The following is a 12,621-nucleotide window of genomic DNA, read 5'->3' as shown; positions in this document are numbered from 1 at the left end:
CAAGAAATGGCAAGGTGATCAGAGCAGGTCAAACTATAGAATATTTGTTTTTCCTTCCTCCTTTTATTATTATTATTACACTTCACATCATTGAAAGATACGTTCTGTTTTCTGCAATCTTTTCCTGAATGTTTTCATCATCGTATTGAATGTATTCATCCTCCTTTTTTCTTTTTCTTTGAACTTTTTGATGGAAAATAGATTGTCTGCATTCCTTTGCTTGTTTTTTTTTCATTTTCCAACTTCCATTTTCACAAATATTTCTTGTGCGTTTCTTTGTTTTGTTCATGCCACTTGGGCTTTAGGTGACGGACACCAGAAACTAAAGATGAGCTCTTGCCTTTAGGTGTCAATCCATACGGAGTGTCTTCTACAGGTGTTGCTGAAATAGCAGAGACAACTGTGGCGACTGCAAGTATTTTCAGTAGCTCTGTTCTCAAACAATTGATACCTTTCAGAATCAAGTTATTCAGTTGGCTGCAGAAAGCAGAGAGCTAAGGATTGCTGCTGTGTATGTTTGCTCCTGAAGCTGCTGTATGATAGAACTTGGTGGTCAAATTGACGAAGGAAATTTTTGTCCATGCACAAATGACTCCAGTGTTGAAATGGTACTGGCTGTGACTAATTAAATTCAATTTGGGCTTATAAGGCCATAAAAGACTTGGAAACAGGATATCTCTGGACCAGTGTTTCTCCACCTTGCAAAGATGTGTGGACTTCAACTCCCAGTATGTCTGGCTGAGGAATTCTGGAAATTGAAGTCCACACATCTTAAAGTTGACAAGGTTGAGAATTACTGATCTAATTTTTTTCCCTTTTTCATTATAGACAGTTGCTACCAGCATGAGAGAAAATCCTGCTGACTGCCATTTTACAGTTACAGTGGTACCTCAGTATTCATCATTAATTGCTTTCGGGCAATGCAATGAGTACCAAAAACAATGAGCACCAAACAATTTTTTCCCATAAGAAATAATTATAGTGAGTCACAAGGCAGTCAATACCGGCACATTTTAGCTTGTGCATTGAGTACCAAACAAGGGAATACCAGAACAAAATTTTCTTGTCAAAATGCTTTGAGTACCGAATTGGATGAGTTTCAGAGCAGTTGTGTACCAAGATACCACTGTACTTGCAAACTAGCCATCTCTAGACTGGTTCTACTTTCTATATGGTTTTTTCTCCCTCCAATATTCAGGAAGATCCTATTGTTATGTATTGTAAATGCCTATTGAAAATTGTGAACATTATTTGTAAGCAATATGTCCTCATTCCCCCTTTTAAATATTGTTTTATATTTAATAATATGAATGTAGTCATACACACACACACACACACACACACACACACACACATATATATATATATATATATATATATATATATATATATATATATATATATATATATATATATATATATATATATATATATATATATATATATATATATATATATATATATATATATATATATATATATATATATATATATATTTATATTTGTTTTCTGAGGTTTTCGCGGGTGTTCATATGTGGATCTTTGGTTATTCGGGTTTTTCCCCGCGTAGAACTAAAGGTGTAGGGGCGACGTTTCGACGGAATCCCATCCGTCATCATCAGGCTGGTGGCTTCTGCTTCCTTCTTCTGGGAGAAGCATGTGGCTGTTTGTTCCTCTTTTTTAAACTGCCAGAGGGGGTGTGTTCTGTGGGTGGAGGTGTGCTCTGATTGGGTGGGGGATTAAGTGTGTTCTGATTGGGTGGGAGTGTGTTTTGAATGGTGGGTGTGTTCTGATTGGGTGGGGGTGTGTTTTGAGTGGATGGGCTGGTCTCAGCTGCCAGCCTTAGAACTGAGCTGGTGAGTTGTGCGGCTTTTGTTCGGCTTCGTGTTTGTGGTGGTGCCATGTTTTTATAGTGGGTGTCAGTTTGCTTATTGTGTGGTTTGGAGGGGTTTAAAGTGGCTGATGTTGCAGCTGTAGTTAGGTTTCTGTTTTGTGGTTGTGCCTCGTTATCATTGTGGGTTCGGATTTGCTTTTTGAATGGTTGTGTGGTGGTGATGTCATGTGGTGTTATCATGAGTTTGGGTCTATCATTCTTGGTGGTTGGGACTCGTCTGTCAATCAAGGCGGGTTTCCAAATGGTTGGTAGGTGAGAGGTATCATCTCGTTTGTTCATGCTGTGGGGGCGTTTTTCTATCTCAATGGCTTCTCTGATTATTCTGTTGTTAAAATGTTCAATTTTGGCGATAGTTTTGGTTTTTTTAAAATCAATTTCATGTCCCGTGGCTTCAAAGTGTTGGACCAGGGATGAAGTTTGTTCTCCTTTTCTGAGTGAGTTTTTGTGCTCTTCAATGCGTGCACTTATTCTTCTGTTGGTCTGTCCGATGTATGTGGTGGGGCAGGTGGTGCATGGGATTTCGTATACTCCTTGGTTTTCTAAGCCAATTATGTCCTTGGGGTTTCTTAGGATGGTGGATATTTTTCTGTCTGTGTAGAATGCTGTTTTGATGTTGTGTTTTTGGAGGACCTTGCTGATTCTGTCTGTGGTCCCTTTTAAGTATGGGAGGAGGGCTTTGCCATTTTCTTGTTCTCTGTCTTGGGTTTTTGTGGGTGTCTCTCTTCGGATTAAGTTGGTAATCGTGTTTCTTTGGAATCCATTGGCTGTTAGTACATTAGTGAGAGTGTGTAGTTCGGTTTTTTGGTGTTTTTCGTCAGCTAGGTGTTTTGTTCTGGAGATGAGTGTCTTGGCTACGGAGTTGATCTGTGCTGGGTGGTGGTGTGAGAGTGCGTTCAGATAGCGGTTTGTGTGTGTTTTTTTATGGTAGATAGTGTGTCCTAGGGAGCCGTTGGATTTCTTGTAGACTAAGACATCAAGGAAGGGAAGTTGATTGTTAGCTTCTGTTTCCATGGTGAATTGTATTTTGGGGTGTAGGCTATTGAGGTGTGTGAGGAAGTCATCCAGTTTTTCTTTGCCGTGTGGCCAGATTACGAAGGTGTCATCTACGTATCTGAGCCAGAGTTTGGGTTTGTGGTTGGATTTTTCTAGAGCGAGGGTTTCAAAGTGTTCCATGTAGAGGTTTGCGATGACAGGTGAAAGGGGTGATCCCATGGGTGCTCCTTCCATTTGTTTGTATCTTTGTCCATTGTAGATGAAGTATGTGTTAGATAGGCAGTGGGTGGTCAGATCTAGGATGTGTTTTGGGGGGTTGTATTTATTTAGGATAGCTGTCAAAGCTTTTCAACACAATTGGCAGAAATAAGGATAAATAAAAATAACATGAATACATCCAAATTTAAATATCAATTTCAAAGTACATTTGATACAGACTATGGAAATGGAAATAGAGCTCTTTGGAACTGGGCTGAACTATTTCCAGTGAGCTAGAATCATTGTGAGTATAGATATGTGTATCATACAACAGCTTGGACTACCATTGTTGTTTTAAATTATAATGATAATGGATCTTAGATCCCCAAAGCTCTGTAAAAATGATGGTGCTATGGACATGGACATTTTTCATAGCCTTTTATGATGGCTGGAACATGCTTGCATGGAAAATGATCCTTACAGAACACACACACACACACACACACACACACACACACACACACACGTATGTGTATTTGGCAAAGGCCATAATTTTCCTTTTTTGATAACTACTTATTAATGGTTAGTCTCTACAGCAAGAGTCCTTAAATCTTTCCACATCGCTTGAAATCAGTGATACTAGAACTAAATTACTGTAAAATTAATATGAAGCTAAACAGCAAAATATCTAATATTTAATTTTGTACTACTCCCTCTGGATTGGCATTAAATCAGTCAGCACTCTGTGATAATTACATCTAACTTTTAGATAAGAGTGTTACAGCGTTGAATCATAGAAACTGTATATTTATTCCAGATTTTATTCTTACCATGTTCCCCAAAAAATAAGACCTGGTCTTATTTTATTTTATTTTTTTGCATCCAAAAGAGGCACCAGGACTTATTTTCGGTTTGTGTGTGTGTGTGTGTGTCTTTTCCACTTACCTCACTGCAACGGCACTGACAGCCCCAGCCAGCCGGCCTGCTTCTCTTGCGGCTGAAGGAGCAGCTTCATTCTGCAGGTGAGAATGGAGCTCAGGCCTGCATTTTGCAGTCAGGCCTTTCCGGAAGGCCACTGCAGCCGAGAACCAAGCTATGAATCCATAGCTCGGTTCTCGGCTGCAGAGGCCTTCCGGAAAGACCTCTGACTGTAAAATGGAGGCTGAGCTCCATTCTCAGTTGCTTTTGGTGAAGCAACTGTCGATCCATGGGAGGCCTGGCTGCTCCATCCTCCCCCCACAAAAAACTAGGACTTATTTTTGGTGTAGGGCTTATATTAGGCCCACCTCCAAAATCCAGATAGGCCCAGGGCTTATTTTCGTGGTAGGTCTTACTTTTGGGGAAACATGGTAGGAGATGGATGAAAAAAATTAATTTGGTGCAAATGCTGACTTGATCACACTAAGTCATTTGGTTACTTCAAGGCTTGCTTTGGGCATTGCATGATATATGAAGTACTACATTCCTTTGTTTCCTTTTTTTAACTTCACTATTTATTATTTTAATTTTATGTTTTGGGGTTATTAGGAATTGCAAAGCATTTTTGTCACCATGGATGTTCAGGTTCTTTTTTTTCAGTTTTATAACTCCTTCTACTGATATAAAAGAACTCTATAGGCTTTTCTCTATCTAAATAGACCAAATGGAGAAAGGAAGTAGACGAGGAGTGAGTTAGGTAACAGGGTAACTCATTCTTTTTTCCACTGAAAAGTATCTCTCGATTAATAAACTGGTTATTACCTGCTTGGGTGCTTAGATTTTGTTGCATGTGTTCTAATGTTGTATTTTGTGTTTTGATAAGTATGTTTTCAATCAGAAAGATAGATATTTTCTAAGTAGGCAACAGCTCCTGTAAACAATTGGAAGATGTGTCATAGGAACAGATCTCAAATTTCATCCTGAAAATAAATGAAGCACTGTTCATCTTATATTTGCCATATGAAATGATGCATTGAAGGCCAAAACCTGCAGAATGAGCTAATCCCAGTGAATTAAAAAGCGTTCACATTTGTGCTGGATAGTAGTCATTATACAGATATTAAACTGTTCAACTAAAGCTTTCAGTGCAGCTTTCAAATTTTACAGGAAGTAAAGATAAAATAGGTAGAAAAAAAATGCCCGCATAAAATGTATGTAAAATAAATAACTCTGAAAGGTGTAGGCAAATAATACTGTTTTCATGCATGAAATTTAGATGAAACACCAGATGGAACTTCCTGAAAAAGACATTTGACAGATGCTGTATGCTAATATTGCAACAGATATGCTTTTTTTATGGTCACTATCAGATGAACTGAATTCAGAAATGGACATAAGGCAGATTCCCATTGCTGCTTGGCCATTGACAGAATGGGCGTCTCACCACTTTATAAATACAGGAATAGATGACATTTTTCTTCCTTCTATTCTCAGCTCATTGCAATTGCTCTGCGCACCCACTTTATCTTGACGGCTGGGCAGCAATTGATGGTTGATTCAAAAGATGGCCATTAAGCCAATGAACCACCCTGGTCTTCATGCGACTTCCAAGCCTTACCTCTTCCAGTAGGCACTTTTTAAAGTTTTTATCCAGGTTGGGTGAAGCAGATTCCCTTTGCTTTCCCAGTTTGACTCACAGTACTACAAAGATTCCCTTCCCTTCCAATTTTTAAACAATTGTATTTTTAAAAAATGTAAGTACACGACTACTTTGTTTTTATGAAGTTAAACAATCAGTTCTTCCTTGCTACAAATAACCTTCCGTGAGGCTATAGAAGAACATAAGAATGAAAGGAAAACCTTTTCTCTGTTGCTCTTGATTATTGTAGCTTCAGAGCTAGGATGGTATTATAAGAAAAAAAATCATGTCAAAGGAGGTAATATTGGAAAAAGGAGAGGGGAGAGCATCCATATTTACAAACATCGGAAACAGCAATGGAAAGACATGGGGGTCTAGTGAGGAGGGAATAGTCCCTGAATGAGAGGGTGGGCACTTCAGTGCTTTCCCTATGTAGATAAAAAGGGCAAACAGCAGACAATGACTATTACTACTACTAATAATAAACCTTTATTGTCAAAGTACAACATGTGTACATTGAGATTAGCTGAGCCTCCCCCCCGTGCTCTCTCCCCGCAACACACAGTGACAACAAACCCTCCATCCTACCACACCATGTGAACCAACTACACCACACACCGGCCTCCCAAGTCAATTCTGCATCAAGTTCAGAGATTATATCTCATTCAAAAGCCTAACAGCCCACGGATAAAAGCTGTTTTTCAGCCTGTTGGTACGGCTGGCTATACTATATGATCTTGAGGTGACCATAGTCTGGACTGAGCACCAGCCCAGATCCACTGCTAATTCACTGCCATCCAGGCCATCATTTTTGAAGTTTGGTTGAAGGAACAGATTAGAACACCACAGACGACAAGTAGCTTAAACTGCCTGTAGATTCAATGGGATCATTGGATTAGGATAAAGGAGACACAGATTCAAATCCTGATTTAGTTACAAAGGATCACAAAGTAATTTTAGGCCAGTCATTTCTCAATCTGGGTTGGGGATATTGGAAGAGGTAAGCCATTTTGAATTTTCTATAAAATGAACCAACAAATTTTTGGTAGTGATGATTCTATGCAATCATTTACAAGGAAAAATTGGAAGTAAAGGTAATTTAGTTCAAATCCCACCCAGGAAGGAAATCTGCTTCTGGGCTTTGTGCAGCCTCTAGCCACAAATACCTAATTCAAAGAATTAGGACTTTCTTAGAAAGTCACTCTGCTTTTTAGTTGTTGATTGGGTGTTGATGGCTAACTAGTAAGTTGTTGGCTGTTGTTTCCTTGTGCTGCTAAGCCCATTCTACAGCTTCCAGGATCTGCAAGTGGTCATCGCACACCACCCAGAGGCTACCTTATGAGGACACGTTATGCATTGTAAAGATCACTTGGAAGTGGGAGATACTTCCAATGTAATCTACCAGATTTCCTGCATGGATTGGCCCTATGACTATTTATTTATTTATTTATTTATTTATTTATTTATTTATTTATTTATTTATTTATTTATTTATTTATTTATTTATTTATTGAATTTCTATACCGCCCTTCTCCCAAAGGACTCAGAAAGGCAGAAAGACACAGAGAAAGTTAACTACCAGATTGCAAGAACACAAGCAAGCGGTCTGACAATGAGACCTGAACTCATTGGTAGCCTTATATCACAGTGAACAAGGACATATATTCAATTTTGCAGCTACTAAGATTGTTGGATGAGCAGGTACAAAAACAACCAGGGAAGTGATTGAAGCCCGGGAAACAGGCCCCTCATCAGTCAACAGGAATGCTGACTTATCACCAGTTTATCTAGTATCAGCAGGTGAGGGCTTGGCAGCACAAGGAAACAACAGCCAACAACTTAATAGCTGGCCATCAAGACCCCAATCAACAACTAAAAAGCCATATAAATAATACAGACAGAATAGCTCAAAGCTCACACTCTGCTAGAGAGAAGTTCCTTGAGGATAGGCTCCAGAATGAAGACTAAACCTCTAGTCCTGATGATCAACCCAGATTGGATCCTGCAACACTATCCTGGGACACATATATTCTCTTTCATTCGTGAAAATGTCTTTTCTTATTTTAAACCTAAATTCTGGGACAATAGAAAACATATTTAGTCTGATGTCTGTTTAGCTATAAGAAAGTCCCACTGCATGCATTCAGTTTTCCTCACTGGTAAGTGTGCACAAAGTCACAGCCAAAATTTCATACATCCTTCTGATTAAGAAAAAAAAGTTATTTATGGAAGGAGCGAAAATTCTCATTTTGTCTTTCTTGCCATTATACCCAGGCTCTTGATTTCAAGAGGTTTTCTCGAGTTAATACATTATCAAGTTTGGGTGGTAGAAACTGGGAGTGAATTAATTTTAGTGAGATGTTTTGAATATATGTCAGTGTGATTGAAAGGTCCTTGGCAGTGAAATTGGAGGAATGCGCTATGTGAGAGAAAGGATTAAAGAGAAATGAAAATACTGGGCTCCTAGTCAATTGACTAAAGCACCTTTGTTATGCTTAAGGAAGCAGTATTTAATTAGAAGTTCAATAGCTTTCTTCACAAGTATAAAGGAGTGCAAAAATATTTGCAATGGATAGGAAGAAAGAAGTGATATATATTTTGATTTAAAAATGATGAGAAGGTAGTAGCTTAACAAGTGATAATTTTGAAAATGCCTCCCAACATTTCCTCCTTGCTGCCACAGTTATGCAACTGGCTATACTTCAAAAGATTTCCATTTTCTTAGAACGTTGAAAAATAATCATTTGTTTTTTTTGTTTTTTATCCCATGCAGCAAACATACCTAATACTCCTTCCTCTTCCTATTTTCCTCACAACAGCAATGCTGTGAGATAGGTTGAGTTAAAAGAAATGACTGGCCCAAGGCCACCCACCTGGCTTTCATGTTTAAGTAAAAGGTAAAGGTTCCCCCGCACATGCGTGCTAGTTGTTTCCAACTCTAGGGGCCAGTGCTCATCTCCGTTTCAAAGCCGAAGAGCCAGCACTTGTCCGAGGACGTCTCCGTGGTCATGTGGCCGGCATGACTAGATGTCAAAGGCGCATAGAACGCTGTTACCTTCCCACCGTAGTGGTCCCTATTTTTCTACTTGTATTTTTACGTGCTTTCAAACTGCTAGGTTGGCAGAAGCTGGGATGAGTTACAGGCGCTCACTTTGCTATGCGGCACTCGGGATTCGACCCGCCAAACTGCCGACCTTCTGATCGACAAGCTCATCGTCCTAACCCACTGAGCTACCGCGTCCCTTTTCATGCTTAAGAGAGGCCTACAATTCATAATCTCCAGCACTTTAGCCATTACATCAGACTATTTTTTTAAAAAATAAATAAATCACAGTAGCTATGTGATTTAAGGTACTGTATAAATATGATTTACAACCCTCCCTGGCTAGGGCCATATAACACATTAAAGCAGAAAAAACAATTGCATCAGAGATTAGCATAGTGTATGTGATTGAAAATATACCCTGTTGTAACAGGGGCTCTTTCATGATCGCATACAATATAAACATTATTTCCTCCCTTATGATTGTTATCGAATCATATAAATGATAATCTCCACTCCTGATAATAAACCATAATGTGCACGTTGCTTTTAACTGAGTGCAATATGTGAACCAAGCTGTCCTGGTTTGGTAATGATGTCTTTTAGTTTAGCATGATATGTGAACAAAAACATTTTTGTTTATTCCATAAAAAGGTCAAAATAAGATTTAGCATAGGGATATCTGTAGGGCCTTGGATTGCCCACAGAAGGCTTAAGTCTTCTTCCCTGGGGAATACTGGCAAGTGTCAATCACATAGTGGCAAGTTTCAATTATATGTCTATCTGTCTGCCTACCTGCCTGCATCTGTCTGTCAGAATCCATTTATATCACATTCATAAATGTATGTTTAAAACATTATCCCCCCATATGGATTCTGCCATCTCCCAAGGAAGGAGGAGCATATGTGGATTCAGCCTGCCTTAGGTTATTTCAAAGACCAAGGAAATCTTTTGAACTGGGGGGATCAAAAGGGAGGGTTAGATAAAAAGGTATCTGGCTTGTGTTTTCTTTTAATTCTGGAGAGGAAGAAGACAATAACCATAAAGATTCGAAGTTCCTTTTTTTCCCCACGAAAGGGATGACACGAAGTAGAAGGATGGGGGCTGACCAAATGGGGTTGAGGGAAGTGGGGTTGAACTGGGTACCCTTTATAAAATTTCAATTTGTAAAACAATACTAAGTCCTGTCTTGTATTCCCACAACCAAGCATGTCCTAGTAACAATTCCTTTTGGACTAGCACTGACTCCAAGAGTTTTTGTCTTCCTAAGACGTGGTTTGGGGTGGGTCCAGACACTGTCTTTCTGTCTGTCTGTCTATCACATATATATTAAGGCTCTGGGAGTTTTCATGCACTATTTTCTGTTGAAAATAGCAGCACCAAGTCTACCAATATTGAGGCAGGACATAAAGTGAGACAGGACATAAAGTGAAGGCAGGACATAAAAGTGAGGCATAAAGAAAACACGTGTATTAGTTAGAAAAGAACAAGAAAATGGAAAATGCCAAACCACGAGTTCATCTGTCTCTCACACCTATTTAGTCAAGCACAGAGCTGTGATACATCTAACCACATATGTCTTGTTTGTAGCTAACCACAAACATGGTGCCGGAAACTTAGGTGCTTCTGCAAGGAACCTGTGCAAATGTTTCATATATTGGAGATTATTTTATCCCATCATTTGTTAAACAACATATCAATGTTTTAGTGAAACAATACTTTTTTTTTCTTTTCTTAGCCAACCCTCACGTTTTATAGAGTTCTATTAATTTGTTGCAAATAAACAACAGCAAGAGAGAAAGGCAAAAATATAAAGGGTTGGGATTAGGATTAAATCTAAACATCCATCCTCTCAATTCACTCTGCCTATTTTCCCTCCAAAAGAGCCTGCATTATTTTTCCAGTTTATATAAAGAACAATCACTTGAACTGTCTGCCCTTGTAGAGGAATCTTATTCATTTATATTAATGCTACTTGACTCCCTCCTGACTGGAATATTAAATGTAGCATCTAGATTAAATATCGAACTTCATTTTATACTCTCCCCCCCCAGCTCACTGAAATATAAATAACAAATTGAAAATGTCACTAAAATAGAAACTGGGAAAACACCACATCTGTCAGTTGAGCTAAGTAGAAACAGTTTGAGCGTGCAAAACCATTTTTTAATCTGATGGCAGCCAGATTATTTTCTACTTAAATTGATATGCAACCTCTAGGGAATCTATTATATAGATTGCTAGAATGGGTGACAGAAACATCTGGCTCAAGAATTACAAGCTGATCTCCGATTATCTTTCATGGCCAATGGTATCATCCTAATAGCATTTTATGTGTGGCAAAAATCTATATTCTGAGTTTGGAAAAACCTAAAAACATATAGATTATTGCATCAAAAGTAGGTTACATTCTGTAATGTGTAAAATATTCTAAACTCCTGTCTTTTGATATTAAAATTCCTGGTTTTATGCTGAAAGAGCTTATTGGTATTATCTCTACTGGTCTGAATTATTCTGGAAGTGTTTGAGCTTGCTGTGTTTCAAGTTCAAGAAGTTTTACTATAGCTTATATCTGAACAATATTTAGTTTAGACCCACATTTGGCAGGAATGCAGCTTTCCATTCTTTCCTGCAACATCTCTTACAAGGTTTTTCGCTCCCATTTCCAGCACTCTCATCCATTACTAAAGCAATTAGTCAAGCTGTTTTGAGATTCACATCCATTTTAGCAATGATTTCTATGCCCTGAATCCTTAAACTAAAAATAATATTTAAAGCCTCAGGTTAAGGTTATCTTACATTCTCTAGAATCTGCACTTGGTGTGGCTGGATTCCATTTCAATGCCTCTAAATATTCCAAGCAGCGTAGGTTTCATTGTAGCTTGCAAAATTAATGTTCTGATGCTGTGCTGATCTTTGAATTCCCTTGGACAGAGAATCGAGTGAAGTTTTCCTGTGAGGTGCCTTCACAAAGTAAAATAGCAGACTGTGGAAGAGATGTGTGCTGCTTTGCTTTATTCAGCTACAGAAACCTGTATTTTCAGGCAGATAGGTCTACTGTTCTGGTATACTCTTTGTTGAAGTAGAGCAGGGGTCTTTTGATATTCATAATACTGTTATATCTCTTATAAAAAAACCTTTGAGATCTGTTGGCAAGTCCTGCATTACATCTTCTGGAACTGACATGCCTTAACTTGGTATCTTGCTTCGTTCTTTCCTTACTGGAAATTCTGCAGAGATATCAGTCATCCAGCCTGGCAAATATAAGATACCATGCCATTAAAGTCCATTATCACAATGATGCCTACTGTTAACCATCAAGCACCATTTGCATAAGATATGTTTTCCCCACCTGTCAGCTAAATTACAGTCACCACTTTTCGCTCTGTCATCTTTAGCTATATGTGAAATTCTTTTTTTCCCCAACCTCTTCTCTCACATTAAGTTTATTTTCAGCTTCCTTCCTCATCCATTCACAGGCATACTTCTATCTGTCTATCTGTTCTAGGCCTTTTGCTTTCTCCTTTGCAGCCTGAGTGTAAAACATAAATCAATAGATAATAATGGCTGCCTGGAAAAATTTAAAAATAGGGAGGCCCTGCAGTATTTTTCCAGGTCCAATGAATTATTTCATATATTCAGCTTTTTAAAATGGTCAACTACCTTGTTAGACTTCTATTGACAGAGAGATGCCTTTTATTGTTGTAACACCTCATGAACGTTTCTGTTTCTGAACCAGAGGGTCTTCACCTTTGTCAATTATCTCAGCAGAATCCCCATCTAGCCTCCATAAGAATTTGTGGCCATTTTCTGGGGATGCAGTTGGGGAATCCATCTTATGAGAAAGCTTTGTTGCGTTTCAAACACACTCCTACGCCTGGAGACAGAGTTGATAAAAGTTGAAGCAAGAATCTGTATAGCGTCTTTAAATTTTTG

Source organism: Vipera berus, assembly GCF_964194415.1.
Source record: "Vipera berus genome assembly, chromosome: 7".
NCBI lineage: Eukaryota > Metazoa > Chordata > Lepidosauria > Squamata > Viperidae > Vipera > Vipera berus.
The sequence above is the reverse complement of the archived record's forward strand: the minus strand, read 5'-3'. Positions refer to the sequence as shown.